Below are 22,826 nucleotides of genomic sequence, written 5' to 3'. Positions count from 1 at the left end.
TTCTTTGTTCTTTTCTTGTTATCTTTTGTTGAAAAAGCAGGGACGTATGCTTAGGAGCACTATATGGCAGCAGTTTTACAAAAATGTTATCCATTTACAAGAGCACTAGATAGCAGCACTATTTCCTACCATGTAGTGCTTCAGATGCCAACCTAGGTATTTCTTCAACACAGAATATCATGGGAACAACACAAATTTAATAATAGAAGTAAATTGGAAAATTTAAAAAAAAAATGATATATTCTGTCTGCATCACAAAATAAATACATAAATTAGGGTTTCATATCCCTTTAATAAATAGGCTGTTTCTGACCTGGGTAAAGTAGTTTTGTTTTTGCAGGTGAGGTCTTCCAAGTCGTACTTAGCCAGTGAACAGTTAGAGGCCGAATTATGAAAGGTTTGCATTGCACCAGGAGCTCACAAGAGGCGGACAGGGAGCAGCGGTCTTTACAGAGCTTGATAAAAGGGCCTCTCTGTCTCCACAGATGATTCAAATATTTCCTCTTAATCTCAATGTCAGTTTGTTTAGGTCATATTAAAGGGACTTGAAACCCAAACTCTTTCAAATACTGAATTCAGACTGATTCAGATAAAAAAAAATCAAACTTAATGCTATTATCAAATTAAATTGACTTCTTTTATAATGCAAATTGAAGAACACTATTTAAAACTGCTAATTTTAAAAAGGAACAGTTTCACCCTGCGTCATAATGAAAACACATTGATGAATTTCTGTTATGTGCATTGATAGACGATAGAAGCTTTTTATTAACTAAAAGACTGGAGAAAATACATTGGGGCTCAGCATATCAAATCATTTATACAGGCTTCAGATCATATTGTATTTTTAGATGTGCAATTGAAAATTTAATCTTTCCATATTTATATAAATAGATTTTAGCAAATAAAACACTAATCTGGTTACATTAAAACATTTACCCTACAAAAGGAATATTTAATTATTAATAATTAATTCTTGAATTGCTACATAACTCTTTTTATGCAGTATTTATACTCACAATCACATTCATATGCTGTGTGATTTTCATTATTGTATACTAGTACTTCCTAGGGCCACTGAAGCATGGAAAATGTTGTGTTCACGTGTGAGAATTTCCATGTGACAAAAAATGTCCTAGTCTGTAATGTCACAGCATGCTGCTCAATGACTTATGACTGTTTTAGGTATTATCTTGTTTTAGCAGTTTCAAATTGTGAAACCATTTCTGAACATACTGCTCAGTCTTGAAGCCAAGCTAACGAGTACGACATTGCCAGGATGACGCAACGAGCATCAGAGTATCCAGCATTGTGTCCCTGAATGACTCCACATTATAGTCTGTCTGATTTGGCTTGCTGAGTTAAAATGTCTTATTTGCCTTGTTGCATTAAAATATGAGATAGGCTGTTGAAATGTTGGGTTCCTTTATAATGGCAAGGAATATTTTGTACAAAAAAGACGAGAAGATGTTTCTGTAAGCTTGGTTATGTAATGCAAAAATGAGCAAGACCTTGTGTGAAAATCTAAACTGTTAGGTAAAACAAGGGATTTGTATCAAATTAATTTCTACAAATTATAATTTTCTTTCCATAAGGCAGGGAGAGTCCACGACTTCATTCCTTACTGTTGGGAAATACAACACCTGGTCACCAGGAGGAGGCAAAGACACCCCAGCCAAATGCTTAAATATCCTTCCCACTTCCGCTATCCCCCAGTCATTCTTTGCCTTTCGTCACTATTGGAGGTGGCTGAAAGTGTCAGAAGATTTGGATAGTCCTGTATGGGTATGTTCTCTTCGAGAAAGGACTGGAGTTTTAAGTAATCATGTCAACCTCTTAGTGAGAGTATTGATGAAAGTTAGAGTCTGGAGATGCAGAGAAAGTTTTTCTGCAAACCCATCCAGACTGTCGCTAACAGCTCCTGAGCAATCAATGTTGATGAGTTTCACTGCTTGCTGCTACAGACTCAAGTCCATGTCAGAAGCGCTGCTGCAAGACTGTCACCCTTGAGAGGTTGTGCCTGTTCCAAAGCATGGATCCTGGAGGGTAAAACCGTTTTTTATATATACATTTTAAAACGCTATACAGGGTCACAGTGTGGCTCCATTATACCTCGATAGGATCAAGGGTTAATTTCTCCTTCAGGGAGATTATTTGAACAGTTTTGGGATTAATATCTGCTTAATTTGGAACAAGTTATCTGCTTAGCTTGGAAAAAACAGGTTTTACTTTAGTTTTTGAAGTGTTGCGCAGCTCATAATAGCTTCGCGCCCTTTTTTATAGCAGTGGAAGTCCTGTCTTAATTACCACATGACCGGGTGCGATTTCTTTCATTTCCTAAGATCCTGCTGCAGAAATCACTTCTGAGGAGAGCATTTTCACTGTTAGCTGTCTGGGTCTAGGAGGTGGTGAGTGCCCTAGCCATTGGGAGTATTAAGGTGCCGTTTTTTAAATAAAAGGGTTTCTTTTTTACTTCTGTGGGTATATACAAAGCTATGGAGGACTCTGATACTACATTAGAAGGTTCCGCTCCTTCTGTACTGATTAATAATTCCTGTTTATATTGTGAGGAGGCTGTGGTTTGCTCAATTTTGTTCCATTTGCCTAAACACTGTTCTAAAGTCTAAGAAGGGAAACAAGCCTGTCAATACTCATAGCGCTATTAGTCCTTGTGAGTCGTCAACTTCTCGAGAATCTGGGTCCCAAGAATTTACTACTCTCTCTACATTACCCGCTCCACATGCAGTTCCCCGTGGCTCAACTTATCCTCCATCTGGAGGGGGCTTTTTTCCAGTGGACTTTACCATGCAGTTACAATCGGTGGTGTCTGTGGCCTTACCTCACTCTAACAAACGCAAGAGAAAGTTTAAACATAGTTCTCCTGACCTAGAGTCATCTAAATATATGTCGGATTTAGCTACTATATCCCAGCTATCCGAGGATGAGTTAACCTCTGTAGCTTCAGAGGGTGAACTTTCAGAGTCAGAGACTTCAGTTACTAAACCTCCTTCAGCGGAGGAACCCTCCTTTAGATTTAAAATTGAGCATCTGCATTTTTTATTAAAGGAGGTTCTGTCTACTCTAGAGGTTCCAGAGGCTACACTCCCTGAGGAGCCTAAGATCCCTAAATTAGACAGGGTTTACGAAGATAGGAAGGTCCCTCTGACTTTTCCTGTGCCAGTTAAGATGGCAAACATTATTAGTAAAGCATGGGAAAGAGTAGGAACTTCTTTTCCCCCCTCGTCTACTTTTAAAAAAATATTACCGGTCCCTGACTCTCAATAAGATTTGTGGTGCTCCATCCAGAAGGTGGATGGCGCTATTTCCACGTTGGCTAAGCATACTACTATCCCTCTGGAGGATAGTTCTTCTTTTAGAGAGACTATAGATAACAAAATGGAAACTTTTCTGAGGAAGATGTTTCAACATACAGGGTTTTTATTTCAACCGGCGCCAGTTGTAGCCGTGGCTGCGGAGCAGCTACCTACTGGTGCAACACTCTGTCAGAGCTCATTTAGGTGGAGATTCCCCTCGAAGATATTCAGGAGAGAATTAAGGCACAGAGAATTGATAACTCCTTCATCTGTGACGCAAATATGCAGATTATTTGCATTTATGCAAAGGCTGCTGGCTTTGCGGTTCTAGCCCGCAGGGCTCTCTGGTTGAAGTCTTCGTCTGCGGATATGACTTATAAATCCAGACTCCTTTCTCTCCCTTCAAGAGGAAGATTTTATTCGGTCCAGGGCTGGACTCCATTATCTCTATGGTTACCGGAGGGAAAGGTGCCTTCCTACTGCAAGATAAGAAGAATAGGCCTAAGGGAACACAACTATCTAATTTTCGTTCCTTTCGTGCTGATAAGTCGCAACGACAGCAGTCCTCTTCCAAGTCCGAGCAGCCCAAGAGTACTTGGAAGCCTGCTCACTCCTGGAATAAGTCCAAACAGACTAAGAAGCTTGCAGAGAACAAATCGGCATAAAGGGGCGGCCCCCGATCCAGGATAAGATCGAATTGGGGCAGATTGTCTCTTTTTTCAGATGCTTGGTTCCAGGATGTATAGGATCCTTTGGTCCTGGAAAAGAGGGCTGCCTTCTTAGGTTGCATAAGGGATCTCTCCTCTCTAGGAGTAATTGTCCCAGTACCTACAGCAGAAAGAGGTTTGGGGTTTTATTCAAAGAAGGAGGGATCTTTTCATCTAATTCTGGACCTAAAGCGCCTAAACAAGTTTCTGACCATTCCCTCTTTCAAGATGGAGACAATACGGTTAATCCTTTCTCTGGTTCAGGAAGAACAGTTTATGACCACAATAGACCTGAAGGATACATACCTTCACGTTCCGATTCACAGGGAATATTTTCTGTTCCTGAGGTTTGCTTTTCTGGACCATAACTTCCAGTTCATAGCTCTTCCGTTTGGCCTAACTACTGCTCCAAGGATATTTACAAAGGTTCTGGGGGGCTCTTTTAGCCGTTGCCAGAACACAAGGTATTGCAGTAGCACCTTACCTGGATGATATCTTGGTACAGGCACCATCTTTTCGTCTAGTGGAAAAACATTCAGAGTCCCTTCTCAGTCTTCTTCGATCACATGGATGAAAGATAAAGTTTTCTTACTCCAAGTACAAGGTTGAATTTCCTGGGAACCATAATAGACTCCATATCCATGAGAATATTCCTCAAAGATCAACACGTTGCAAGCTAACCTCCTCGAGACCCTCAGTGGCTCAGTGTATATAGGTAATCGGACTCATGGTGTCCTGCATGGACATCATTCCATTTGCCAGATTCCATCTCAGACCCTTACAACTATGCATGCTGGGAAAATGGAACGACAAACATTTAGATCTGTCTCAAAAGATTGTGCTGGACAGCCTGTCGAGAGACTCGCTTTCCTGGTGGCTCTGTCCAGATCATCTGTCCCAAGGCACGTGCTTTTTTAGACCGTCCTGGGAGATTGTGACTACGGACGCACCCCAAGGCAGAACATACAGTGATCTGAGATGTCATCGCAGAAAATGCAACATGTCTACAGAAAGAACAGGACACATGCAGGAACGGTTACTACTTTAAAGAGACACTAAACCCAAATTTTTTTTTATTGTGATTCAGATAGAGCATGCAATTGTAAGCAACTTTCTAATTTACTCCTATTATCAAATTCTTTTCATTCTCTTGGTATCTTTATTTAAAATGCAAGAATGGAAGTTTAGATGCCGTCCCATTTTTGGTGAACACACTGTGTTGTTCTTGCTGATTGGTGGGTAAATTCACCTACCAATAAACAAGTGCTTTCCATGGTCTGAACCAAAAAAATAGCTTAGATGCCTACTTTTTCAAATAAAGAAAGCAAGAGAATGAAGAAAAAATGATAATAGGAGTAAATTAGAAAGTTGTGTAAAATTGCATGTTCTATCTGAATCACAAAAGAAAACATTTTGGTTCAGTGTCCCTTTAACTTTGCAGCACTGCTTCACATCAGGCTGATCTCTTCAAGCAGTGCTGTGCCTGGCTGCACTGTGTAAGTTTTCCTTAACAAAGCGCATCCACAGCAAAGTGCTGTTTAAAGTGAACATTTAAATATGCAGTAGAATTGCAAAGCAGCAGCCCATTGATTGTTGACTGTCTCTCAGATTGTTTTCAATCCCAGTCCCTAGCCTTTCACACTCTGCTGTTTTTTCTGAATATAAGCCATTCTTATGAGCAATGCTTTTTTAATATTACATTTCTATGTTAGACCAAGAGAAAAGGAAACAAATTTATTCAAGAGACTTTTTACAATTTATTTTTTTGTCTGAAGCTATTTTGCAATCCATTTTTTAACTGCTGAAACATATTATAAAACTTTAAAAATGTAATTATTCTTCAGTTAACAAACACATTGCATTTGAACTGGTGCTTTAATGTAACTGCCTAATTTAACATTGATTTTTATTTAAAAATAACTTGCAGAAAATATTTTACTAAAATAAATCTCATCGCAGAAAGTGAAAAAAAATTCTGCCTCTGGGCGGACGCAATCCTTTCCGGCTGAGGAGCCGTTTGGGGTGCCAAGAAGGCACAAGGTCTGTGGACTCAGGAGGAGTCCTCCCTTCCAATCAATATTTTGGAACTCCGGGCAATCTTTAATGCCTTAAAAACTTGGCCCATTCTGGGTTCGTCCCAGTTTATCAGATTCCAATCAGACAAAATAACCTTGGTTGCCTATATCAACCATCAAGGGGGAACGAGAAGTTCCTTGACAATGGGAGAAGTATCTCAGATACTAGAGTGGGCAGAGACTCATAAATGTACGCTGTCAGCAATCCACATTCCGGGTGTGGACAACTGGGAAGCGGAATTTCTCAGCAGACAATCCTTTCACCCAGGGGAGTGGTCTCTTCACCCCGAGGTGTTTGCAGAGATATGCAGCGAGTGGGGGATGCCGGAGATAGATCTCATAGAATCCCGCCTCAATACCAAGCTACCCAGGTACGGGTCGAGGTCGAAGGATCCTCTGGCAGAATTTATAGATGCCCTATCAGTACCATGGAGGTTCAGACTCATATATCTTTTTCCTCCATTACCACTTCTCCCTCGTGTGGTGGCTCGCATCAAGCAGGAGTGAGCATCTGTGATTCTAATTGCTTCATCGTGGCCATGAAGAACATGGTTTGCGGATCTAGTGAGGATTTTGTCATCTCCTCAGTGGAGGTTACCTTGTTGCAGAGATCTGCTGATACAGGGTCCCTTCGTTCATCAAAATCTAGATTCTCTGAGGCTGACTGCGTGGAGATTGAACGCTTAGTCTTAGCCGAGGGTTTTCTGAGAGTGTTATTGACACTCTGGTTCAAGCTCATAAGCCAGTTACTCGTCGTATCTGCCATAAAGTGTGGAGGACTTTTACTGGTGTGAAGAGCGTGGCTTTTCATGGAATAAGGTTAAGGTTTCCCAGAATTTTATCTTTTCTCCAGGATGGACTGGAGAAGGGTCTATCTGCTAGTACCCTGAAGGGACAGATATCGCCCCTCTCGGTGCTGCTGCACAAGAGATTGGCTGAGCTCCCGGATGTGCAGTCCTTTGTTAAGGCTCTGACTAGGATCAGACCTGTGTTTAGATCTGGGGCTCCGCCTTGGAGCCTCAATCTTGTTCTCAGCCTTTTTCAGCAGGCTCCGTTTGAGCCTATGCATACTGTTGATATTAAATTGTTGTCTTCGAAGGGTCTTTTTTTGTTGGCTATTGCCTCTGCGCACAGAGTTTCTGAGATTTTTGCTTTGCAATGTGACCCCCCTTATCTTGTTTCCTATGCTGATATGGTGGTTTTACGTACTAAATTAGGGTTCCTCCTTAAGGTGGTGTCGAATTGTATCATTAATCAAGAAATTGTTCCTTCCTTCTGTCCTAATCCTTCTTCAGCGAAAGAACGTTTGCTTCACAATCTATATGTGGTTTGTGCCTTGAAGTTCTATCTTCAGGGACACTGAACCCAATTTTTTTCTTTTGTGATTCATATAGAGCATGCAATTTTAAGCAACTTTCTAATTTACAACTTTTATAAATTTTTCTTCATTCTCTTGCTATCTTTATTTGAAAAAGAAGGCATCTAAGCTAAGGAGCCAGACAATTTTTGGTTCAGACCCTGGGCAGCACTTGTTTATTGGTGGGTGAATTTATCCACCAATCAGTAAGAACAACCCTGGTTGTTCACCAAAAATAGGACGGCATCTAAACTTACATTCTTGCTTTTCAAATAAAGTTACTAAGAGAATAAAGACAATTTAATAATAGGAGTAAATTAGAAAGTTGCTTAAAATTGCATGCTCTATCACGTAAGAAAATGGGTTCATTGTCCCTTTAAGGCTACTGAGGAATTCAGACAATCTTCATCTATGTTTGACATCTATATGGGGAAGCATAAGGGGCAGAAGGCTACTACGACTTCTCTATCTTTCTGGTTCAGGAGTGTCATCCGCTTAGCTTATAAGACAGCAGGACGAAAGCCTTCTGAGAGGATAACGGCTCATTCCACTAGAGCAGTGGCTTCCTCTTGGGCTTTTAAGAACAAAGCTTCAATGGATCAGATTTGTAAGGTGGCTAACTAGTCTTCCTTACACACTTTCTCCAACATTGGTGTGTCCGGTCCACGGCGTCATCCTTACTTGTGGGATATTCTCTTCCCCAACAGGAAATGGCAAAGAGTCCCAGCAAAGCTGGTCACATGATCCCTCCTAGGCTCCGCCCACCCCAGTCATTCTCTTTGCCGTTGCACAGGCAACATCTCCACGGAGATGGTTAAGAGTTTTTTGGTGTTTTAAATGTAGTTTTTATTCTTCTATCAAGTGTTTGTTATTTTAAAATAGTGCTGGTATGTACTATTTACTCTGAAACAGAAAAGGATGAAGATTTCTGTTTGTAAGAGGAAGATGATTTTAGCAGACAGTAACTAAAATCGATTGCTGTTTCCACATAGGACTGTTGAGATGAAGTAACTTCAGTTGGGGGAAACAGTTAGCAGACTCTTCTGCTTAAGGTATGACTAGCCATATTTCTAACAAGACTGTGTAATGCTGGAAGGCTGTCATTTCCCCTCATGGGGACCGGTAAGCCATTTTCTTAGTCAAAAACAAACAGAATAAAGGGCTTATTATGGGCTAAAAAACTGGTAGACATTTTTATGGGCTAAATCGATTGCTTTATTTGTGCATATTATTCAAATTTAGGCTAACAATTGACATTTATAATCTTGGGGAACGTTTATAAAACGGCAGGCACTGTATTGGACACCTTTTTCAGTCAGGGGGCCTTTCTAGTCATAGACTGAGCCTCATTTTCGCGCCATTAATGCGCAGTTGTTTTTTGAGAGCAGGGCATGCAGATGCATGTGTGAGGATCTAAGAATCTCTGAAAAAGCTTTTAGAAGGCGTCATTTGGTATTGTATTCCCCTCAGGGCTTGGTTGGGTCTTAGCAAAGACTGTATCTGGGACTGTATAGGGGTTAAATTGAAAAACTGCTCCGGTTGTTTTTTGAGAGCAAGACATGCAGATGCATGTGTGAGGACCTGAAAGTAGTTGGAAAAGTTTCTAGAAGGCGTCATTTGGTATCGTATTCCCCTCTGGGCTTGGTAAAGTCACAGCAAAGGCTGTAGCATGGGACTGTATAGGGGTTAAATTTGTAAACGGCTACGGTTCCGTTATTTTAAGGGTTAAAGCTCTGAAATTTGGTGTGCAATAGTTTTAAGGCTTTAAGACACTGTGGTGAAAATTTGGTGATTTTTGAACAATTCCTTCATACTTTTTCACATATTCAGTAATAAAGTGTTTTCTGTTTGAAATTTAAAGTGACAGTAACGGTTTTATTTTAAAACGTTTTTTTGTGCATTGTTGACAAGTTTAAGCCTGTTTAACATGTCTGTACCTTCAGATAAGCTATGTTCTATATGTATGAAAGCAAATGTGTCTCCCCATTTAAATTTATGTGATAATTGTGCCATAGCGTCCAAACAAAGTAAGGACAGTACTGCCACAAATAATGATATTGCCCAAGATGATTCCTCAAATGAGGGGAGTAAACATGACACTACATCATCTCCTACTGTGTCTACACCAGTTTTGCCCATGCAGGAGGCCCCTAGTACATCTAGTGCGCCAAAACTTATTACCATGCAACGGCTGTAATGGATAACTCCATAGCAAATCTTTTATCCAAAATGCCTACTTATCAGAGAAAGCGCGATTGCTCTGTTTTAAACACTGAAGAGCAAGAGGACGCTGATGATAATTGTTCTGTCATACCCTCACACCAATCTGAAGGGGCCATGAGGGAGGTTTTGTCTGAGGGAGAAATTTCAGATTCAGGAAAAATTTCTCATCAAGCTGAACCTGATGTTGTGACATTTAAATTTAAATTAGAACACGCGCACTGCTTAAGGAGGTGTTATCTACTCTGGATGATTGTGACAATTTGGTCATTCCAGAGAAATTATGCAAGATGGACAGGTTCCTAGAGGTTCCGGTGCCCCCCGACGCTTTTCCTATACCCAAGCGGGTGGCGGACATAGTAAATAAAGAGTGGGAAAAGCCTGGCATACCTTTTGTTCCTCCCCCTATATTTAAGAAATTATTTCCTATGGTCGACCCCAGAAAGGACTTATGGCAGACAGTCCCCAAGGTCGAGGGGGCAGTTTCTACTCTAAACAAACGCACTACTATTCCTATCGAAGATAGTTGTGCTTTCAAAGATCCTATGGATAAAAAATTGGAAGGTTTGCTTAAAAAGATTTTTGTACAGCAAGGCTACCTTCTACAACCAATTTCATGCATTGTTCCTGTCACTACGGCAGCGTGGTTCTGGTTCGAGGAACTAGAAAAGTCGCTCAGTAGAGAAACTCCATATGAGGAGGTTATGGACAGAGTTCACGCACTTAAATTGGCTAACTCTTTTATTTTAGATGCCGCTTTGCAATTAGCAAAATTAGCGGCGAAAAATTCAGGGTTTGCTATTGTGGCGCGCAGAGCGCTTTGGCTAAAGTCTTGGTCAGCGGATGTGTCATCCAAGACAAAATTACTTAACATTCCTTTCAAAAGTAAAACTTTATTTGGACCTGATTTGAAAGAGATTATTTCAGACATCACTGGGGGAAAGGGCCACGCCCTTCCACAGGATAGGTCTTTTAAGGCTAAAAATAAGCCTAATTTTTGTCCCTTTCACAGAAATGGACCAGCCTCTAATTCTGCATCCTCTAAGCAAGAGGGTAATGCCTCACAACCCAAACCAGCCTGGAAACCAATGCAAGGCTGGAACAAGGGTAAGCAGGCCAAGAAGCCTGCCACTGCTAACAAGACAGCATGAAGGAATAGCCCCTGATCCGGGACCGGATCTGGTGGGGGGCAGACTCTCTCTCTTTGCTCAGGCTTGGGCAAGAGATGTTCAGGATCCTTGGGCGCTAGAAATAGTTTCTCAACGTTATCTCCTGGAATTCAAGGAACTACCCCCAAGGGGAAGGTTCCACAAGTCTCACTTATCCTCAAACCAAATAAAGAGACAGGCATTCTTACATTGTGTAGAAGACCTGTTAAAGATGGGAGTGATACACCCAGTTCCAATAAAGGAACAAGGAATGGGATTTTATTCCAATCTGTTCGTAGTTCCCAAAAAAGAGGGAATGTTCAGACCAATTTTGGATTTGAAGATCCTAAACAAATTTCTCAGGGTTCCATAGTTCAAAATGGAAACTATTCGAACGATTCTACCCACCATCCAGGAAAGTCAATTTATGACTACCGTGGATCTAAAGGATGCGTACCTACATATCCCTATCCACAAGGAACATCATCAGTTCCTAAGGTTCGCTTTTCTGGACAAACATTACCAGTTTGTGGCTCTTCCATTCGGATTAGCCACTGCTCCAAGGATTTTCACAAAGGTGCTAGGGTCCCTTCTAGCGGTTCTAAGACCAAGGGGCATTGCAGTAGTACCTTACTTGGAAGACATTCTAATACAAGCGTCGTCCCTGTCAAAGGCAAAGGCTCATACGGACATCGTTCTAGCCTTTCTCACATCTCACGGATGGAAGGTGAACAAAGAAAAGAGTTCTCTGTCCCCGTCAACAAGAGTTCCCTTCTTGGGAACAATAATAGATTCCTTAGAAATGAGGATTTTTCTGACAGAGGTCAGAAAATCAAAACTTCTAAGCTCTTGTCAAGTGCTTCATTCTGTTCCTCGTCCTTCCATAGCGCAGTGCATGGAAGTAATAGGATTGATGGTTGTAACAATGGACATAGTTCCTTTTGCACGAATTCATCTAAGACCATTACAACTGTGCATGCTCAAACAGTGGAATGGGGATTATACAGACTTGTCTCCAATGATTCAAGTAGATCAAAAGACCAGAGATTCACTCCGTTGGTGGCTGACCCTGGACCATCTGTCCCAGGGAATGAGCTTCCGCAGGCCAGAGTGGGTCATTGTCACGACCGACGCCAGTCTAGTGGGCTGGGGTGCGGTCTGGGAATCCCTGAAAGCTCAGGGTCTATGGTCTCGGGAAGAGTCTCTTCTTCCGATAAACATTCTGGAACTGAGAGCGATATTCAATGCTCTCAGAGCTTGGCCTCAACTAGCAAAGGCCAAATTCATAGGGTTCCAATCAGACAACATGACGACTGTTGCGTATATCAATCATCAAGGGGGAACAAAGAGTTCCCTGGCGATGAAAGAAGTGACCAAAATAATTCAATGGGCGGAGGATCACTCCTGCCACTTGTCTGCGATCCACATCCCAGGAGTGGAAAATTGGGAAGCGGATTTTCTGAGTCGTCAGACATTTCATCCGGGGGAGTGGGAACTCCATCCGGAAATCTTTGCCCAAATAACTCAATTATGGGGCATTCCAGACATGGATCTGATGGCGTCTCGTCAGAACTTCAAGGTTCCTTGCTACGGGTCCAGATCCAGGGATCCCAAGGCGACTCTAGTAGATGCACTAGTAGCTCCTTGGACTTTCAACCTAGCTTACGTATTCCCACCGTTTCCTCTCATTCCCAGGCTGGTAGCCAGGATCAATCAGGAGAGGGCCTCGGTGATCTTGATAGCTCCTGCGTGGCCACGCAGGACTTGGTATGCAGACCTGGTGAATATGTCATCAACTCCACCATGGAAGCTACCTTTGAGACAGGACCTTCTTGTTCAAGATCCTTTCGAACACCCAAATCTGGTCTCCCTCCAACTGACGGCTTGGAGATTGAACGCTTGATTCTATCAAAGCGTGGGTTTTCAGATTCGGTGATAGAGAAAACCTGTAACTAGAAAAATTTACCATAAAATATGGAAAAAATATATCTGTTGGTGTGAATCCAAAGGATTCCCATGGAATAAGATAAAAATTCCTAAGATTCTCTCCTTTCTTCAAGAAGGTTTGGAGAAAGGATTATCTGCAAGTTCTCTAAAGGGACAGATCTCTGCTTTATCTGTCTTACTACACAAAAGACTGGCAGCTGTGCCAGATGTTCAAGCATTTGTTCAGGCTCTGGTTAGGATCAAGCCTGTTTACAGACCTTTGACTCCTCCCTGGAGTCTAAATTTAGTTCTTTCAGTTCTTCAAGGGGTTCCGTTTGAACCCTTACATTCCATAGATATTAAGTTACTATCTTGGAAAGTTTTGTTTTTGGTTGCAATTTCTTCTGCTAGAAGAGTTTCAGAATTATCTGCTCTGCAGTGTTCTCCTCCTTATCTGGTGTTCCATGCAGATAAGGTGGTTTTGCGTACTAAGCCTGGTTTTCTTCCTAAAGTTGTTTCTAACAAAAATATTAACCAGGAGATAGTTGTACCTTCTTTGTGTCCGAATCCAGTTTCAAAGAAGGAACGTTTGTTACACAATTTGGACGTTGTCCGTGCCCTAAAGTTCAATTTAGAGGCTACTAAAGATTTCAGACAAACATCTTCCTTGTTTGTTGTTTATTCTGGTAAAAGGAGAGGTCAAAAGGCGACTTCTACCTCTCTTTCCTTTTGGCTTAAAAGCATCATCCGATTGGCTTATGAGATTGCCGGACGGCAGCCTCCTAAAAGAATCACAGCTCACTCCACTAGGGCTGTGGCTTCCACATGGGCCTTCAAGAACGAGGCTTCTGTTGACCAGATATGTAAGGCAGCGACTTGGTCTTCACTGCACACTTTTGCCAAATTTTACAAATTTGATCCTTTTGCTTCTTCGGAGGCTATTTTTGGGAGAAAGGTTTTGCAAGCTGTGGTTCCTTCCGTTTAGGTGACCTGATTTGCTCCCTCCCTTCATCCGTGTCCTAAAGCTTTGGTATTGGTTCCCACAAGTAAGGATGACGCCGTGGACCGGACACACCAATGTTGGAGAAAACAGAATTTATGCTTACCTGATAAATTACTTTCTCCAACGGTGTGTCCGGTCCACGGCCCGCCCTGGTTTTTTAATCAGGTCTGATGAATTATTTTCTCTAACTACAGTCACCACGGTATCATATGGTTTCTCCTATATATATTTCCTCCTGTCCGTCGGTCGAATGACTGGGGTGGGCGGAGCCTAGGAGGGATCATGTGACCAGCTTTGCTGGGACTCTTTGCCATTTCCTGTTGGGGAAGAGAATATCCCACAAGTAAGGATGACGCCGTGGACCGGACACACCGTTGGAGAAAGTAATTTATCAGGTAAGCATAAATTCTGTTTTTTCTAAATTTTACAAGTTTTTCTTTTATTTTTTTTTAATATTTTTATTTTTATTGAGGGAAACAAAAACAGACAAATATTTTGCTCACAATACAGAAGTTTCACATAACACAGGTACATTTGCTGATTACAAAATGAAGGGTACAACGTTAGGTGAGCAAACCTGGAACTTCCCTCAGTTTTTTTCCCAGACTTCAATCAAACAGTAGAGGCCTCTTTTGGGCCATAATGAATCCATCTAAGCTGGGGGTTGTAAATAAAGATAGGCCACTTATGAACCTATATTTTACACTCGCCCTCCTATGCCACAAGGACCTCGGGGGGGGGGGGTCCAAGAATAAAATAGAAAAACACAAGGGGTACGGGAGGGCACACGGATATAGAAATTCAACGTTCACTGTGATGCGGTTCAGCGGGTAAGTCACTGAACAGGGCCGAGACTACTTAACTCTGCCAAATAAACAGAGGATAATAAAGGGAAAGGGAATACGAAATAATATGGGTGGGTAGCCGTGCCTTTCTATTTTTATGTTAAACACTGGTCTGTACAGATATTATTACTAGACGTGTTGAAGCCCAGGAATCTGTAAGTATGCTATAGTCGCTCTAGGGCAGTTAAAGTCAAAATTACCAAACAAAAGGGCTTACCCAGAACCAGCACTTCTATCATCAGTTGTGTAAATGCAAAAATCTATCTAAAACTGGTATCAGGGCATCCATGTTACTCTTCTTAACACTTTAAGCAGATCTGAACTTCACTAATACGGGTTTGGCAAACCTGCAGGACATTATATATAGTTTCATATCACCTGATCTTTCAGACAAATTAACATGCAAGCATAACTGTTTATATTCTACTATGGTATGCATATCAGTATACAGAGATAAGCTGTCCAACGTGTAACAATTGAAGACCCATGAGCCAACCCTTCAACATAAGAAAGCTTTAGGGTACATTAATAAAGAAATTAAAGTGATTGAGTAGGGTATCAGGAATGTGAATCATAGATAATTCTTTAGATCTAATACATAAATAAAATAGATCATCAGACAGCACAGTCTTCATTAATCTGGCGGCAAGATGCGGGGCATTGCGCTGTGTGCCCAACTATACAAAACTGTAAAAAATAATAGAAGAGTCTCTATAATAAAGCTGCTGCGCAACAGTCAGTATAGTCAAGTCCACCTAACCTACTCCGGTTCTTGCTAAGACTTCAGCATACATATCGGTTAAGCAGACCTTTGTGAATGGGGCTCTTATGTATTTCCATGCGATTAACAGTCCAGCATGGGTTGACCGGTATGGCAAATCCAGCAGCCCTTTAGCCACAGAGATACATGGTCCCCAAAATCTTCTTTTTCTTGTAGACATCTGAGACTTCTTTTGTGCAAGTCTCTTTGTAGACCCCTGATATTCCGGTTGCTGTACTGATCTTTTTATAGCTACGGTGCCAGTTACCCTGCGTGCCAGAAAGGTCGCTTTAGTGTGTGCTCGCCTGCTGTGTGTCTCGTTTTGAATGAGCTGCCGTGCCGCTGTATTCACTCTGCCAGGTAAGGCATTAGCTGTAAAATGGGAGGTTGTATCTTCGGAACCACAGTTCTTATCTTGTGTTATCTCTGGATACCTATGGCTCTGAATGATTAACTTGATGCCCTGCTCTAGCCTTCTGTAGTGATTCCGCAGTAGCTCTTCCAGTGTGTCCCACGTCAATTTATGGGCCATAGCCATTAGAGAAAGTTAGAAAGCGGTTCACGGCTAAGTGCGATATGAGCTTCCCTTGGTGCTCTGTATATGGCCCCTTAACCCAGGTGGCCAGGGGGGGGAAATGCCAAGTTCATGTGAGTAGGCAGCAGCCTTCCGAATGCAAAAATATAAAGACCTTTAATATGGCTAAAGATATGCTCCTGCTGCTCACTTTGAGCTCATACTTCTATTAGAAGGAATCACTTCAGTAGTTAAAGGGACATTAAACCCAATTTTTTTCTTTCATGATTCAGATAGAGAATACCATTTTAAACAACTTTCTAATTTACTTCTATTATCTAATTTGTTTCATTCTCTTGATATTCATTCCTGGTGGCTGCACATTGATGCCTCATGTGATTGGCTCACCAATGCGCATTGCTATTTCTTTAACAAATGATATCTAAAGATTGCAGCAAATTAGATAATATAAGTAAATTGGAATGTTTTTTAAAATCTAATTCTCTATCTGAATCATGAAAGAAAAATTTGGGGTTTAGTGGCCCTTTAAAGTCCTCAAATAGCAAAAATCGACAGATTATTGAGCTGTGCTGAGGAGCTGCAGACAATGCGTCCGTCCATGTTAGCTGCTTGGCCACGCCCTCAGTTTGATGTGTTTGCTTCAGCTGAAGCAGCTTTCGGGAGAAAAGTTTTGGAGGCTGTGGTGCCCTCTGTTCCCTCTGTTCCCTCCCGTTATTTATTCAGTGTCCTCTGGAGCTCGGGTATAGCTTTCCCAACAATAAGGAATGAAGTTTTGGACTCTCCCTGACTTATGGAAGGAAAACATAATTTATGCTTACCAGATAAATTCCTTTCCTTCCTGGCAGTGAGAGTCCATGACCCCGCCCGTAATTTATTTTTTTGATGGGTGGCTTCCTTTTTATATTTTTCTTCTGGCACCTTTTATACCCTGTTTCTCCTACTTTTCCTTGTTCCCTCGGCAGAATGACTGGGAGATAGGGGAAGTGGGAGGGATAATTAAGCTTTGCCTCCTCCTGGTGGCCAGGTGTTGTATTTCCCAACAGTAAGGAATGATGTCGTGGACTCTCCCTGCCAGGATGGAAAGGAATTTATCTGGCAAGCATAAATTATGGGGTTTTTTTACCACATATTTACTATGTGTGGAAACATTTTTTTGAGGTCTTTGACTAGGAATAGTGGATTATTGACTATTGGGATTGAAGACGCTTGTGGGGCTATACAACCAGGCTGCTTGTTTTGTACTGATTTCTTGCAGGTGTACCTTGTATCCTGCACTCCCTTTAGGGATAATAGCCCTATTAAAAAAAAAGTCTAGCGGTTAATAATCATCACATATTGACATGTGCTATTCAGAACGGTATAAACAACCTGCGTATGTTGTCACATTACAGGCTTGCAATTGTCCACACTTCAGGCAGCCGTGTTGTACGTCGGTATATACATATTATAGCCACCAATTAGCAAGTGCTATCTGAACCAAAAATGGGCCATCTCCTTAGATTAGATTCCTGCTATTTCAAATAAAGATAGCAAGAGAATGAATACAAATTGATAATAGGAATAAATTAGAAAGTTGCTTAAAATGACATGCTGTATCTGACTCATTAAAGAAAATGTTTTAGTTTAATAACTCAATTGTATGCAATGGCTTAAACAGAGCCATGATATGTCACAATTATATACATGTGTTTTAGGTCGTGGATTCTTCATCAGTGCACCCTGCAACAAAAATTACATACAACCATATCATGAAATTAATCCATTTACATTTTTTTTTAATTCATAAGCTATGGTTTTTACTTGAAGACACTAGCTTTCAGTGTCAGATATACACACTTTTTCATGGTTTTCACATAAAGTGATAAGTTTTTTTTAAATTGTAATACAATATGTGTCCATACACATGATTTAGGGGCTGTGTCTATTTATTTCATTTCGGCTAAGCATGACTATATGCATATGGCTTGACCTGTATGGACATGTAGCAATTTGTCTATATGGAAGGTCCTGCAACTTGTGAAATGTGATTATCACAATATTTACATGATTATTGTATGATAATAAGCATTCATCTTCCTGATTGTGATAATTGTACAACCCTTTTTGCAAACAGGATTTATTGTTGTGCGGTATCCTTGCACAAGCTGAAAAATGTTAGGCACTGAACCATTGCTGCCTGTTTCTAGTGAAATATTGTTGACTCCTGCATCAACCCTGCTCTCCAGATCAAGGCCTGCATTATATGCTCTTCCATGTTCAATGTTATCCATATTTTTGTTATAGAATTTAATTGATGACCTTGCTAAGTATATCTTATGTATCCATATTACATACACATTGTTATTCAATTACTGCTGCAAAGATTATAGTTCTAATTTAGAGCAAGGGAGTGAAAATGGAACAATTGCATACATTTTATGTTGTATTGGATTATTGATGTGTGCTTTTGGCAGTGTTGCAACTGAAGCTGGCATTTATGTGTTAAGAAAATCTAAACAATCTCCCACTGGAGAATATATAAACCCTGCTGGGTCGGAATCTTTATCCAGTTTTCTGGAGATGAAAACTTAAAGGATATGAAACAGTGCTCCTTTAGTAAAATATACAGTATATGGTACCTCACAGTAAACATACAAAAGACAGATTGTGTTAAAAACAGCAAACAATTTACTTGCTTTCTTGCAAAATGGGCACTGCCTTTAGTGAGATAAGAAAGCTACCATTATAAAACCTAAGCTCTACTGTCACATGATTTTTTGCTGCAAATGTCCTCTGCTTAACATGGGCAAGAAACTGATAAGAGCTAGTGGTAGTGTTTTCTAGCAACCAGGTTAATAGAAAAGCTACTCTTTTGCCTTCTTGTAGCCGCAGCCTCCTTGTGATGCTGTGATAGGAAGTAATGGACCCCGCACAAATGAAATTAAAAATAAAGACAGAAAGAAAAGGTACAATCCTTAAAAAAATATATATATATATATGTTGCAAAAATGAAACAGACTGTTTTATATCTCTTTAGCACCATTCGTTTTTTAGTCCTGTGTTTGGTTGATTTAATCACTGTTGTCATTTCATGTTCTATTGTCTTGTGTGTGTGTGTGTGTATATATATATATATATATATATATTTATTTATTTATTTATTTATTTGCGAATTGACCAATAAAATTGTGTTCTTCCTTTCCAAATTCCCAGTTCCCAGAATGAGCATCCAGTTGTTTTGTATATTTCCTTTCTAGAAATACTTTCTGATATTTATATAAAGCGCTAGACCACCTGGCACCACTAATTTTATCACGTTTAACATCTGCAAAAAATGTATTTCTCAAAATATTCTTTACAGTTTCCTTGATGAAAAAATAAGTAAAACTATGATATATATTTTCCTAATCTGACTTCATGTTCTTAGGGTATATTATTTGTGTATGTGGTGAAGAATGATGAATGTGTGGTTACAGAAATACGATGAACTCTTTATAGACCTAAAGTATGAGCCCTATTTATTTTTGTAGTAATACCTTACATGAAAAACAGACTTTTTTTTTTTTTTGCTGCCCTGCAACAAGATCTGTACCAACTTTTTCTTTGTCTGTTCCTTACTTCATGTTACTCAAATTCTTTATCCCTTGTATTAAAATAGACATTAAAAAAAGAAGAGGTAAAATTATAGACACACAAAAAATAAATGCAACCATTTGGCTACCTGTTTTGCTGGCAACTGGGTTGCAGGATATCAGCAGATTGAAACATGACCGCTGTGAATGGCAGCATATTTTGCAACATAATGCATCTATACAGGTCATGCCAGCTATATATTTTCATGCTTATTCAAAAATAAATGTAACAAATCACCACAACCCATAATGCACTTATGGGTGCTTATTGTACACAAATAGAAAACAAATAAAAGTGTGTATATTTGCACAAATGTGCTCCCCTTGTATGCTGCAATCATCTGTAATTGCTGTTACACGATGCTGATAATGAAGAATAACTTTAATAGTGTGGTAAAGTGCAGATTTATGCGGCTGAGTTACTTTTTCATACATGGTTTTTGAATAGCAATACCTGACAATATTGTTCTTTCTCTAGGGACAGTACAGTCAAAATTAAACTTATTAATCAGAGCTTGCAATTTAAAAAACTTTCTATTTTATCTATTATCATATTTGCATTGTTATTTTGGTGTCCTTTGTTGAAAAGTAAACCTAGGTGGGTTCCTAATACCTTAAGAGTGTGCATGTGTCTTTAGCACTATGGCCCCCATTTATCATTTGCTGGGCAGAAGCTTCCACTGCCCACATTTATCATTGCACAAGCCGCTGCTTGTGTCATGCCGCCCCTGCTCGCATGTGATCGGATCGGGATGATTTTAATCTGTGACACTTTAGGTAGTGGATAACTTAAGTAGCTGTATGCTTAAGACCACAGTTACTACTAGCATTCCAGGCTAACTTGCACAAATTTGAATCGCTGAGGCCTAGAAGCTGCATCCGCAGCTTAATAAATGGGGCCCTCTAATAGCAGTGTTTGCAACAATGTTTGTTACAGTGATATACAAAGTTGCAAACACTGCTGCCATAAAGTGCTAAACAAAAGTGCACACACTACTGAGGTCCTGTAAGCCCACCTAGGTTTACTCTTTAACAAAGGATACCAAAAAATGCAAATCTGCTAATAAAAGTAAATTGGAAAGTTGTTATTTTGACTTGACAATCCCTTTTAATGTGCTGTTTTTATGTATGCAGATGTGATCCCTCTTCAAATATGCATGCAATGTACAGGGTATGTAAACAATGGTTAGAGCAATGGCACTATATGCGGATAAACTCCCCAATAATTACTCAGTGGTAAATTTTAATTATTAGTAGTTTCGTATTATACTAATGTTGGATGGGAGGGGTGCTTTGCATGAATTAAATATACAAAAAAATCTCGTGGAGATGCAAGAAAGAATCCCACTACAGAATGCGAGAATAGCACTCACTATCCTGACTGAAAGGCGAAATTTCTCTTGTGAAATTAAAACATAACTTTTAATAAATTTAAAATAAAAGAATAGGGGGATACATTTACAATAAAAACTAAGGATAGAAAGGTCACTGCTGAGTTACCTTAATAATAAATAATTACTAATAGGCCTCTGAGGTATGATAGCCAAAGTAAATATTAAGGTATTGTCAGCAATTGATATTGTAGTAAACAAGTGGGTGTCACTAAGATATATTGTTCATATGTCACAATTGACTATGAGAGAAACCAAAGAAGGTACTCTTTGATTGTGGGTCTAAATAGTGTCTATGGAGGGTTGTTAACCGGGAAAGGCTGCTTATGCGTTGAATATTTAGAACAATGGACTGGGAGACATATAGACCAATAAATGGGATATATAAATAAGATGGATATGTAGTGTTTCAACACGTGTGTAATTCCGCTGAAGTTCTATCAGCAATAATAATGTTATTAACTATTCATAATATATATTCCTTTATTGTACATCATATAATTTGATGATACAATTAGTACAGCATTGGAGAGTGTAGAAACTGTTAGTTATATAGTCTCGTAGAAGTTCACAATTTATGCTATTGTGATACTTATTAAAATTGTGATGATCTAGATCAGTGTTTTTCAACCAGTGTGCCGTGGCACACTAGTGTGCCGTGAGAGATCCTCAGGTGTGCCGCGGCAGACTGACAACAGTGTGACATATTTTTTAAACTTTGCTTGTTTTTTACTCCTAGTGCAGGGGTAGTTTGTAGGAGGCATGGCATAACAGCACAATACATACAGTATGTATTTGTTTGTGTGTATGTATATATATATATATATGCTGTATTAGGCTACAATGTGTGATTTTTTTAAAATTTTGGGATGGTGGTGTGCCACAGGATTTTTTAATGTAAAAAAGTGTGCCACGGCAAAAAAATGGTTAAAAATCACTGATCTAGATCACCTATAGCTTTAATGAAAATGGTACGTATGTTAGCGTAACCACTAGCTGATTGTGGATGTGAATCCATATAATATACTGAAAATATGAAGTTAGTATTTTATAAGTTCGTTTGTAATAAAGTGTTTGTTACACTTTTTTAACAGCACTGGGATATTTTATGTACGTATATGTATAGTAACTAATCTGCTATTGGGTACTCTCTAATGTGACAAATAAGTGTTTGTTAACAGAGTTTACCTAAAGTAGATAAACACCAGTCTGTGAGTGCTGGGATTGCTGCAATAAATTTTGAGCAATTACCATAGATAATCCGTTTCAATTGTTTAGTTGATAAGAGATAAGTATATAGTAGCGTTGTATAATAGCAAACACAAGGTAGCTGATGTCTTTATACTGTTTAAATCAACTCAGGTTTCATATGTTAGTTGTTTGAATTCAGTTCATTTTAAGCATCTGAAACTTTAATAAAAGTTATGAAAAGTATCAGCCTGAATTCTCGCTAGTGTAGGATGTCAAGCAATGTAATAAAAATATATAAAGTTGGAATCGTTTGTTTATGGAATCGTATAAGTCTGTTTATAGTTAGTCACTTGTCATGTTAGGTAAACGGTAGCAACCTATTTTCTAAATCTGTCTGTGTAGTGACAGGTCTACTAATGGTTATTCTCGAGTTGAGTTCTCTTAAAGTATTAATTTACTAATGAATGACTATTGGTTAACCAAGTTTGCCTAAGGTAGTGGATTCCCATTTATAAATGTAGGGACTGCTGCTTTAAATTTTGGCAAATAGCCGCAAGCTGTCCGTTTCGATTCCTTAGTTAGCAAGTAATAAGTATCTACTGTCGTTATTAAATTGCAAGCATCAGGTAGTTTGTATGTTTGTACTGTTTCAGTTCCTTTGATTTACGTTTGACTCCCAAGATAAATAAAGGCTGAGTATCTAAATGGTTACTTCAATTGGTTTATTACAATATTAAAGAAAG

At 39.7% G+C, this 22,826-nt stretch overlaps 1 protein-coding gene across 5 annotated transcripts in view; it reads left to right on the top strand.

Moving 5' to 3' along the window:
* ATXN1 (ataxin 1) overlaps positions 1–22,826 on the top strand; it is a 759,530-nt gene that overhangs the window by 407,179 nt on the left and 329,525 nt on the right. The window lies entirely within an intron of this gene.

Source organism: Bombina bombina, chromosome 5, assembly GCF_027579735.1.
Source record: "Bombina bombina isolate aBomBom1 chromosome 5, aBomBom1.pri, whole genome shotgun sequence".
Classification (NCBI taxonomy): Eukaryota; Metazoa; Chordata; class Amphibia; order Anura; family Bombinatoridae; genus Bombina; species Bombina bombina.
This window is presented reverse-complemented; position numbering and strand designations above follow the sequence as displayed.